The sequence below is a fragment of the Herpailurus yagouaroundi genome, unplaced genomic scaffold (assembly GCF_014898765.1).
Source record: "Herpailurus yagouaroundi ecotype Mexico unplaced genomic scaffold, PumYag 139, whole genome shotgun sequence".
Classification (NCBI taxonomy): domain Eukaryota; kingdom Metazoa; phylum Chordata; class Mammalia; order Carnivora; family Felidae; genus Herpailurus; species Herpailurus yagouaroundi.
The window spans coordinates 57,114,586-57,127,057 of NW_024412394.1; the positions used below are offsets into that span (position 1 = coordinate 57,114,586).

General features: G+C 35.4%; 2 long non-coding RNA genes across 2 annotated transcripts in view; one reads left to right on the forward strand and one right to left on the reverse strand.

Moving 5' to 3' along the window:
• LOC121029812 (uncharacterized) overlaps positions 1 to 11,074 on the reverse strand; it is a 17,484-nt gene extending 6,410 nt beyond the window's left edge. The window contains exon 1 of the long non-coding RNA XR_005789919.1: positions 10,703 to 11,074. This is a non-coding gene — a long non-coding RNA (uncharacterized LOC121029812). The remainder of the gene's footprint in view (positions 1 to 10,702) is intronic.
• Positions 1 to 12,472, forward strand: part of LOC121029811 (uncharacterized) — a 281,837-nt gene that overhangs the window by 100,557 nt on the left and 168,808 nt on the right. The gene's annotated exons all lie outside the window — the stretch shown is intronic.

Below are 12,472 nucleotides of genomic sequence, written 5' to 3' on the forward strand. Positions count from 1 at the left end.
TTCTTCTTCTTCTTCTTCTTCTTCTTCTTCTTCTTCTTCTTCTTCTTTTGTATTTTCCCTATTTGTTGTTCTCTTAAAACTTGAGAAATATTCTTCTTTCTAATTCTGATTTCTCACCTATAACACTAGTACCTGAACCATAGTAAATACTCAATGAATATTTGCTGTATGATTGAAGACGTGCGTGTAAGTCTTAAGTGCTTAGACATTACTGCAATTGTAGATAACATGGACATTCATGACTATTAGAATCCAATGGGAATACTCCTAATTGCCACAAAATCACAACTTTATATAGAGACCTTTTGGGAAATGTAGCACTATCAGAGAGAAGGAATTCCAAGTCTCTTATTTTACCTATGTTTTTACAATGCTAAAACACTGCCTAAAAAATATTTGATATTGCTTAGAACAAATCTGAGTCACTCTAGGCCTGGTCAGAATGTTCCTGTGTACTAAACAAGGTTTTCCTTCAGGAAGAGACAGAACTTAGAAGGAAAAGAGAATCAATAGGGAATGATAGACTTTGAAGAATTAAAAATATGTTTTCAAAAGTCATTCTTGGGGGGAATTTTAAACCATTTTATAGTGATTCTGACTGGAAAGGACGGTACTGGGATCCATACAGGGCAATGAGATAACTGGAGGAGAAAAGAGCTTTGCCATCCCCTGAAAAACCAGTGCTTCTTGTATTCTCAGGGCCTCCCCAGGTTTCTACGCTATTCAAGACTCTGAGCTTACTATATACCAGTAGTTTTGGTTACCTTTAAGTGGCGGCCATAATTATCGAGTTTGGGTACCAGGCAAGATTTCTTTAATAGGAGAATGTATGGGCCAGTGCCAGAGGGCAGAACATTTACATATTAGGCAGGTTTGAAAAATTACAATTTTTCATGCATGATTTTTGAAAAAAAAAAACACATTTATACACAAGACCATCAAATTCCCTATATTTTAGTAACAATGTGCATAAAGAATATGCTTACACTTTAATAGTAGCAGTAGCTCCAAAGAATCTGAGTGAAGTCATAGTCCAAATATGATTTTGATTCTTATAAGAAGAGACTTTTTATTAATGATGTGGCTGGAGAAAAACAAATAAGCAGAAGTGTTCTTATATTTGGTTTAGGTTTATAAGCTATTAGGGAATTTCATAGCACTAAATAAGACTGAAGACAGATTACTTAATGAGTTCAGTCAGATATTGATAAGCCACTAAAACCCAAACCATTATTTATTTTTGCTTATTATTCTCCCATCCATAAAATTTGTTAACGTTTTATATTCCTGACAGGTATCTGAAAATTACAGGCTTAAAATGAGACATTCCAAGGTAAATTTGCTTATAGGCTATAAAGTTCGAGATGTTTCTTCTTGGAAAAACACTTCATGTTTTAAATCAAGTTTGGAGGCAACTGGCTGTGGCCATAACAGATGTTATGATATTTGGCTCACAGGGAACAAAATTCAGCAACACATAAAGTTAACAGGTATTCAAAAAAGGCAGTGTTGTTTTGTGGATAGTCTGTTAGCAAAGGCTCAAGAGACATAGAAGGACATAGTAAAAGACAATATGAAGATGCATGGCAAATTCTTGGGTAAAAATTATAAACCCATATTTCTGAAAGATGTCAACATTACCTCTAAAAAATCTTTCTGGTGGTGGAGAAAATTATGTAGTTTACCACTGAACAGATTTCATCTGAACTGCCCCTATTACCTATTAATGAGACAGAGAAATGAGACTGCAAGAGATGAGAAATGGAAACAAGTTGGACAGTGTACAGATATATAGAAGCTTTGTGTGAAGCCCAGTCAAATCCAGTGTAAATCATTTTACCTCCAGCGTTCGGGCAGACTGATAAGCATGGAAAAATGATTGCTACTTTAGGACACTGAGGAATTTACGAGTGGTTTGTTACACAGCATTAGTATGGAAATAGATGACTAATACACATGCTATTGTTAATCTTTAGAGGGACTGATCAAGTACAGGTTGCCCACATAGACATATTGAAAGGTATTGATTTTTCTGATTTCACCACTGTAGGAAAGAGATATATTCTAAGTCACATAAATTCTAAAACAACTCTGTACTAGTAATGCAGAACTAGCCATTAAGATATAGTTAGGGTGTATTGAAATCTGGCTCTAAAAATAATGCATATAGTAAAAACGAACCAAATAATGATAATTTTAATAATTTTACTTTTGTGTAATCACTATTTATAACTTTTTTGTCTCTAGAATTCTATGACTTTTTAGGGTTACAGTCTTTTTCTGAAATGTTCCTCAAACAGTCTAATCCACACAATTTTTTTCATTCTCTAATAATCTAATATTCTCTAATATAGAAGTTTATAAGCCTCCAGCAACGACTCTGTTCTTAAAAGTCCTTTTTCAAAAAGTGTTGAGGGAATTGATAATTCCAGCAGTTTGACTCTGTAGTAATGTTTATATATAGTCTTTGGAGAGAATATGCAGGTCTACAAATAAATGCAAACATTGTTGGTGGGGGGAATCACAATTCCTATTGTAAACACTCAAGGAAGGAGGTTCTTTATCTGTACCATACTAAAGCAGTCTCCCACCCCACACATAAGTGGAGTGATCAACTGTATAGACAAATATCTTGGTTAGAATTCTTATGTTGTACACTTGTGGGAGTTAATATTCTTTCATCTGCCACTTAGATTATTTGGAGTCCAGATTGTTTTTGGAAAATACAACCTACAACTTCTTCTGCAATTTTTATAAAATTTTGTTTGACAGCAATTTTAGTCATGGATGATTGAATAAATACTATATAGTCCACCCAGTTCTCTACCTTAAGTGTATCCTTGGATCAAGCTGGTACATAAGAAAGCTGTAAACAATAAAAACCCTGTTTTAGGGTTCTTTATATAGCTAACTTTATTGGCTTACGTTTGTGTTTATATTTACCTTAGCTAAAAAAGCCATTTTAGATTCTAGAACAAAGACTGACACAATGAAAGCAGTATGTTGTGAAGATGAGTCTGTAATCCTCCCCCCTGCCCAAACAATCCTTCATGTAATTAACAGCCCTAGAAAGTAAAGTGTTTAAATGCAGTAAATAATAGTTTAGACATATTAGTGTAAACTTTCACTCCTGGTCAAGATGGAGTCATAGTGATTGGAACTTACCCTCCTTTGGGAAACATTTAAAAACTGGAAAAACATGTTTGAAACAATGGTGTTAAGACACTGGACAACAGTCAATGAAGGATGCTGATTTCTGAAAGATAGGATACAAATAAGGTGAGCCACTAAATGCCCCAGTTAACTGTCCTGAGTTTCTAAGCAATGACAGAGAGAAAGAGAACATAGGCAGAGTCTGCCAGCTTTCCTGAAATGAGGAGATGGAGTGGGAGTCCAGGGGGACCAAGGTTGTTAGTATTCGCATAACAGAGTTCAGAAAAGGAGAGGGCTGCACATAGAGAAAATTCTAGAGATCTACAGAGGGCCCCCTTAAGTAGTCAGTAAATCAGTGCATGCATGTGAGGAAAATACCCCAGCCCTGGGAAATAACCACCCAAAAGGATTAGAGGAGATGATGCCCAACACTCATCAACACTGGCAATACTGCCTTTCCCACTAGCCAGACTAGAAAAACTTATAATTTGGCAAAGGACCCAGACGAGTCTTACCTCATTAGCTGGGAATCATTCATCTTGGATAAACACTCCCTGTTTCTGAAATAATGATTTTAAAGGTAAACCAGGATGGCTAGAACTATTTCTAAAACTTAACTGCCTCCCAAAACAAAGTTAAAAATATTTTTAGGAATACAAAATTATCTACTACCCAAAAAGGTGAAAGATACAATGTCTCATATACATTCGAAGATTAATGAGCATGCAAACAAGCAGGAAATTATAATCCATGATGAGGAAAAAAAAAATCAATCAAGACCCACCCCGAACTGACACAGATATTAAACTAAACAAAGACATGAGAAGTTATTGTATCTGTTTCATATATTCTCTATATTTACAATTTTAAGTAGAGACATAGAATATACTGTAAAAAATTACAAAATAAACTACTAGATATGAAAACTGCAATTTCTGACAAAAAGTACAGTGAAATTGATAAACAGGAGATTAGACATTGAAGAAGAAAAGATTAGTGAACTTGCACCCATAAAAGTAGACATCATTTGGAATAAAACATAGGGAAAAATAATAATAATAGCAGTGATGATAAAGAAAAGTACATCAGTGAGTTATAGAACAACTTTACATGGACTAATACAAGTGTACTTGGAAAAACTGAAGTGAAGGGGACGTGAAAGCTATAAATCTACAAATCCAAGAATCTCAACAAAACCCAAGTACAAGAAACAAATAAAACTACACCAAGCATGTCATAATTAAATTGATAAAAATGGTGATAATGAGAAAAAGTGTAAACCAGCCTTTTCCTTTATGCATAGGAAAACAAATAAAATGAGGACAAAATATTTCTTGTTGGGAAAAATAAGAAGACAATGGATCAACATCTTTTAAATATTAAAAAAAATGGCAACCTAGATTTCTATATCCAAAGGAAAGATCTATGAAACATCTATCCAATGGAAATGATCTATCAAAATATCTATCAAATATCCATCAAAATATCTATCAATGAAATTGAAATAAAAACTTTTTCAGGCATACAGAAGCAGAAAGAATTCATCACCAGTTAACCCATACTATAAGAAATGTTAATCCTTTTCAAGCATAAGGAAAATCATATAAGAAATATATATTGACCTTCACAAAGGAACATAGAACATCAGAAATGGTAACTAATATGTAAATATAAAATACTTGTATATATTAAAAAAATTTTTTTTTACATTTATTTATTTTTGAGAAACAGAGTGAAACAAAGTGTGAGTGGGGGAGGGGCAGAGAGAGAAGGAGACACAGAATCTGAAGCACGCTCCAGGCTCTGAGCAAGCAGTCAGCACAGAGCCTGATGCGGGGCTTGAACCCACAAACTGTGAGATCATGACCTGAGCCGAAGTCGGATGTTCAACCGACTGAGCCATCCAGGTGCCCCTACTTGTATATATTTAAATCTCTTTAAAAATATACAACTGTTTAAATTGACATAATTTCAATGTTGTATGGAGTTTATATATATGTATAAAAAGACTCTATTGCAACAATAGGACAAAGGCCAGGAAAGGAAAATTGAGGTACACTCTTGTCAGGTTCTTACATTATATATGAAATGGTATAATATTACTTGAAGATTGCATAATTTAATGGAGTGAACCACCGTACAGGCAACAACATGGATGAATTGCAAAATACTTTGCCAGTAAACAAGGCCAGACCAAAAAAAAAAAACAAAAAAACAAAAAAACAAAAAAAAAAAAACATGATATATGATTCCATGTATATAAAACTTTAGAAAATGCAAATTAAATGGTTGCCCAGGATGGCAGTTGTGGGGGTGATAACAAAAGGGATAGGAAAGCCACATTAAAGGGGAACTAAAAAGTTTCTTGAAAGTGATGAATACGTTCATTACCTCTATTTTGGTACTTTTCATAGGTTTATACATATATATCAAAACAAAATATATATTAAATATATATGACTTATTGCATTAAAAAATACACCTTAGGGACACTTGGGTGTTTAGTCAGTTAAACGTCAGACTCTTGATTTTGGCTCAAGTCTTGATCTCACAGTCATGAGATCAAGCCCTGTGTCCAGTTTCAGCATAGAGCGCACAGCCTGCTTGGGATTCTCCCTCTCCCTCTCCCTCTGCTCCTGCCCCACTCACGCTTGCTCTCTCTCTCTCTATCAAAATAAATAAGTAAACTTTATATAGATACATAGATGATAGATAGACACACACACACACACATATATATATATATATATATATATATATATATATACTTGGAATAAGTTAGAATATATATATTCATATGTGTTTGTGTGTATACAGTGTGTGTGTGTGTATAAAACTAAGAGTTATCAGTGTTAAAGATTGCCAAATGATTTGGAATTTTTTTCTTGTAATAAAAGATAATTCAGTAATCATAAGATACTCTTTAACAGTATAACTGAAATAATTAATGTATGTCAGGAAAGCAGCTACATGGAGTCTTAAATGCCTATCAATATATTTTTTTCAATAACAAGAGAATCCAAGACCAAAGGAAATTGTAATAAAATTTAAGTAATATTTTCAGAAATTTTCCTGTAATACAATTCTTTTCCTTTCACACTTTGAGTTAGAACTAATTTTCAAGTGCCAGTTTCTTCAGTTTCTGAGATAAAGAGTTTATCTTTAATGAATATTTCATCATTCATCATAAAGATGAAATTTTAGGGGTGCATGGGTGGCTCAGTTGGTTAAGTATCCAACTCTTGATTTCAGCTCAGGTCATGATCTCACAGTTTGTGAATTCAAGCTCCACTCAGGCTCTGCGCTGACAGCCTGCTTGGGATTCTCTCTCTCTCTCTCTCTCTCTCTCTGCCCACCCTCACTCACATTCTGTCTGTCTCTCTCTCTCTCTCTCTCTGCCCCACCTTCACTCACATTCTCTCTCTCTCTCTCTCTCTCTCTCTCTCTCTCAAGATAAATAAGCTTAAAAAATAAAGAAAATAAAGATGAAATTTTTTGCCTTCTAGTAATATTTTTCTCAACATCACAAGTTCAATCCTCAAATATATTTATTTTCTTATATAGTATTAAGACTAGATATCTAATAAATATCTATTAAGACTAGATACCAAAAACTAAATTAGGCAATAAATACTAGTGATATAGTTCTCAGGCATGGTTGATAGCTATGTAAATTGGCTATAGACTTTCTTCATGGGAACTTGGTAAAAGTATTTAGTGTACTTAACTGATTTAACAACTATGCTTCCAAATGTTTATTAAATAATTTATCAAGGTATGTAAAGATTTAGCTCTAAAGAGCTAAATGGTTAGTTATAATAGTAAAAAAAATTGAGTACAGCTTTAAGGTTCAATAACAAAGTATTATTTAAGTAAATGTGAGCACATCTAAATAACAAAGATGAAGCCACTATAAATAATATTTAATCATCAAAAACATACTTATAAAAAGTGAGAAGGACCAGGTGCAATTCTCAAGACAACCTATACAGAATGCTACAGTTTTTTATTTTAAAGTCTGTATTTATAGCAACAGATATACAAATGCATACATACGCAATTCCTTAGTTAATCCTATATTTCAGTTAAGTATTACTGCGAAAAATATCAGCTCAAAATGATTTGGCTTAAAGAATTTTTTCCACAATTGTGTTTGTTGAATAGGACCACATGAGATTACTTATAGAGAGAGTGTGGACAGAGCGAAGAGATCTCAGAGGCACACCAATGCCTAGTAATTGGTAAGAGAAAAATCCAGCCAAGGACATTGGAAAGGACCATCTAGTGAGGTAACAGGTTAATCAGTAAAGCATGGAGTCTTGAAAGCAAGTGGAAAAGGTTTTTCAAGAAAGGACAGATCAACTATCAAGGTGAGAAGGAGAGAAAGGGAAAGAGAGAGAGAGGGAGAAAGAGCAAGAGGGAGGAAAGAAGGAAGAAGAAAGGAAGGGAGAGAGAGAGGGAAGGAAGGAAGGAAGGAAGGAAGGAAGGAAGGAAGGGAGGGAGGGAGGGAGGGAGGGAGGGAGGAAGGAAGGAAGGAAGGAAGGAAGGAAGGAAGGAAGGAAAATAGGGAGACAGAAAATGAACCTTGACCATTGGATTTTAAAATATAGAGATGTTTGGTGACCCTGTCAAAAGCTGTTTCATGGAGCAGATCCAGGAGAGAATGACAAGTTAGAAAGTGGAGGCAGTACAAATAACCAATTCTTTAGTTTTACTAAAAAGCACATTTGCGGGGCGCCTGGGTGGCTCAGTCGGTTGGGCGTCCAACTTCTGCTCAGGTCATGATCTCGCGGTCCGTGAGTTCGAGCCCTGCATCGGGCTCTGGGCTGACAGCTCAGAGCCTGGAGCCTGTTTCGGATTCTGTGTCTCCCTCTATCTCTGACCCTCCCCTGCTCATGCTCTCTCTCTGTCTCAAAAATAAATAAAAAAAATGTTAAAAAAATTAAAAAAAATAAAGAACACATTTGCTTTATAATGTGGATGCAAAGAATTAACCAATTTTCTAAAGTCACCAAAATACAGAAATCCCTGATCTCAGTTCAATGGCCTGAATGTTTGTGCTGTGCCCCAAATTCATATGTTGAAATCCTACCCTCAGATATGGTAATATTAGGACGGAAGATCTTAGAGAAGTAATTAGTCATGAGGGTGGAGCCCTCATGAATGGAATTAGTGTCATTATAAAAGGGACCCCCGGGGAGCTCTGGAGCTCACTTTCTAAAGTTCTCTCTTACGTATCTGGGAAAAAATGAGAAGAGAGTAGTCCACAACCTGAAAAAGGGCTCTCACCAGAACCTGACCATGCTGGCACCCTGATCAAAGACTTGTAGCCTCCAGAGCTATGAACAATAAATGTCCATTGTTTATAAGCCACTGTCTATTGTACCTTCTTAGAGCAGCTCGAACTAAAACAGGTTTTTCAATTTTTATAAAGAGGACACTTCAGACTTAACTTAATTTGTTAATTTATCTATTGTCAAAGGTAGACTGTTACCCGCTTGGCATTCTGCAAGCAAATTGGGCAAATAATTTGTGTTCAGGCCAGTGAGTCCTCCTTATGTAGATATTCAATTAATGCATATTCAGCGCTCAGTTTCCCATATTACCTCATTTTAGCTGGACTTTCTCAGTTCCCAGTGCTCTTGGATTCTAAAGAGAAAGAAATCTCTCTTTTTGGCTCTATTTCCTCTTCATGTTCCCTAGGAAATATTGTTTCTTGTTTCCTTTTTTCTACTTACTTCATATCTTCCACAAATACTTTACAATTCTTAATTACTGAGGCATCTCACCTGTTTCTTCATTTATGAGTTTATATCATTTTTTTCTTCTTTTGTATTAATAGATCTCAGGGAAGAGGGGAAGTAAATGCATTTATTTAAACTTCTACTTGTAACCAGAAGGGGTGTGTGTGTGTGTGTGTGTGTGTGTGTGTGTGTGTGTTTGGCAGAAGGGAGTTGAGGAGGAAGAGTTACTGTTACATTAGGATCTTTACTCTCCTGCATAAAAATATAATGCTGCTGCTTGCTTTGGGAAAACAGAAGCAATTTTAACAACATTGAATTAATCATTCTTTGAATAAAGTATGCTGCTTTAAAAATTTTGGGCTTGTACAGTAGACATATAAGCAAAACATAAAAACAGTTTCATAACCATACATATTGAAGTTTTTCTTGGAAAGTGTTCAAATCAACTATAATATATACAATGTATCTTTAGATATGAGGCACAGATATATTATGGGCCCCAGGAATTATTTCAGAAACAATCAAAACAGTACATGGAATGTCAAGGAATTTTGGAGTTGTTCTGGAAGGAGCACAAGACTTCATTTCACGGGGAAATCAAAAAGGTAATGCAAAGGAAATTGATGTTATGCTAGATAGTTTTCTACCTTAAGTATTACATGACTCTTAAAAAAAGGAATGAAAGGAAAAAATACAAGAGACCAGACTGTTCTGTCAACTGAGAAATTCAGAATGTATATCCAAATGTTGTGGTGGATGCCATATATTGACACCTTAAAATCATGTATAGATATAGATATATGTATATATATGCATATTATATATAATGACATTTTAATGGCATATATATGACACATAACCTATGTATACTACTTAATCTTGATCTAAAACTATATTTCCATAAACTCTAATAATTTCTATATAGGTTTTAAAAATATCTTTGTCACTTGTGAAATTTGTATTCGATACCAACTTTTGCTGCATTGACAATGATTGATAAAGTTTGGTTAAAAAAGAAAAAGGATGTAACACTTTCGTAGTAAATTAAAGTACATTCAAAGTAGTTAGAAGTAATTTTTGTCATCACAACAAGATTCCGCAAACATAAAAGTATTATGAAATTTATTTTTGACTTAAAACTTAGCTTCAGAAGAGATATCTGATAAAGGAAATAAATTATGACTAAGTTCCAGAATTCTTAGCTTATTTCATGGAAACTTTTTCATTTTATCGTTAAGTGGAACAGAAGACATAAGGAAAATGTGAATAAAAAGTTATGTTCAAAGAAGGAAAAAGCCATGTATCTTTTTTGTTGTTGTTTCCTGCTCATATTGCTGAAGACCTAAAATGAGTGATTCCCCAAAACTTTACAGAGAAATATTAACATTGAAAACCTTTGATAGTGATGATTCAATTCAAAACAAACTATGCTAAACTTTTTGAATTTGGAATTCTGGAAAACTCTCATTTCAGGAAACACAACAACCAACAGAAGGGAACAACCATATAAGTGTAAAAAAAGAAGAATAGCATGATTTTTGACATTGATGATTCAGACTTTATGACAGTCCTGACAGACTGAAACTTATCTTTGGCTTTTTGCAGAAGAAAAAAATAAAGGAAATGTAAATAAAATAATAACCTGATTAAAGGCCTTTCAAAAGCTGTCAATTCTCTACACTGTTATAGAAGCACCTGTGGCTAATTATTTCACGTCTTTTTAAAAAGAGAATCTCCTAAGGATTTTATATAGGGAAGACTTAGAATCATTGAATGTGAAAAAGAAAGGACACTGGGGAGATTACCTTTACTTGAACACTTCCAGAGGCATTACTTCCAGCTTCTCAAACAATGCATTGACATTTTTAACTGTTCAAAAGTCCTTTCTGATGATGTTAGTAATAAGAGTAGAATGAATTTTCTTGGAAACATTTTCAACGTTGGCCAGACATCTGTTGTAAAGAATGTAATGAAAATGGGTAAAGAGGGCAGAGAGGAGAGTGGGAAATCTTGTAGAAAGTGGGTGGGAGAAAGCAACCAGATGTGGAACAACTGGAAAGGAGATTGTGGAAAGGAAGACTGGAGCAGAATTGTCAAGGAACTGGCTAAGTGGAAGATTTCACCAAATGTTGATATGGAATGTGAATTCAACCTTCCTCAATTTTTTAAAAAAGTGAAAAGTAGGGGCACTTGGGTGGTTTAGTCAGTTAAGCTTCCAACTTTGGCTCGGGTCATGATCTCACAGACTTTGAGTTCAAGCCCCGCCTCAGACTCTGTGCTGACAGCTTGGAGCCTGGAGCCTGCTAAGGATTCTGTGTCTCCCTCTCTCTCTGCCCCTCCCCTGCTCATGCTCTGTCTCTCTCTGCCTAAAAAATAAATAAAACATTAAAAAAAATTTTTTTTAACGTGAAAAGTAGGATTGGAAAATAATTTTCATTACCTTTTGGCTGCACCACCAGCAGTCTGAACCTTGTCCAGTCTTACCTCTTAGGTTGTGTGTTTTTTACAGAAACACAAATATACCTAGATTCTGTCCCATTAGGAGGTCACTCAACCAAATTTTAAACAACTGCAAGGACATAAATATCACTATCTAGATTGTTTCTTTTAAGACATGTTGTTGTATGGTCTCACCACACTACACTCGCTTCTTCACTGTTTGTCTTTAAGATAGTGATTTCACTAGTTTGCTTCATTTTCCTTGTTGATGGTAAATAAGGACCTTGTGCTTACTCATAAAACTCCCACCTTAATAATATATATCACTGAGGCCCTCAAAAAAAAAAACAGATGGCAAAATTAATTGTTCAAGGTTTCCATTAGGAGAAGTATCTATGCGAAGGAAAATAGGAGAGGAGCTGGGTAAAGCTGGGATGGTGATAAAACCACAAGCAAATCTGACTCTGATTGAAGGAAGGAGGGTAGGGACATTGCCTGGCATTGTTCCAGACAGACCTGCAGTATAAGGGAGGTTTGACAAAGCTGTCTGAGAATGTCCTCAAACCAGGGTTGCCCACCAGAGGAGTCCCATGTCTCCCAGGAATGGATCTGCCTTCATATTCCTGCCACTCTCAGTCATTGACTGGGAGCAGCCCATGGAGCATTGTGACCTCAGCATAAATGAGTTTTGGATTTCAGAGCACAACAGCTGGGCTTTATGGTCAGTTATACTACCTGCTGTGGGGGGGGGGGTCTGCAAAGTTTATTCTCATGGCCACCACATTGAGCCCTTGCACCACTCAGATCTACTTCATCACACAGGTTCAGGAGCAGCTCCTCCATGGGTTCCATGGGCCTTTCTTCCTGAGCAAAAATGAGGAAGAGGGAGGTTAGTGTGATGAACTAAAGTTCCTATCACTACAGTTATTCTCCAACTTCTTTCTAAATGCCTTTTATCCTCAGTGATTCCTTCAGCAGGTCTTGGTGGCTTGCCAGGTGGTATGAACCAAACCCTCATTCCTGAAATATTTGAACCCTTGATTATCACACCTTTCATAGTCCAAGTTGCTTCATATGACTGTTCCATTTACAGTAGGGTCAGGAAGTACTAGGATACAAATGGGTTACTTGGATTC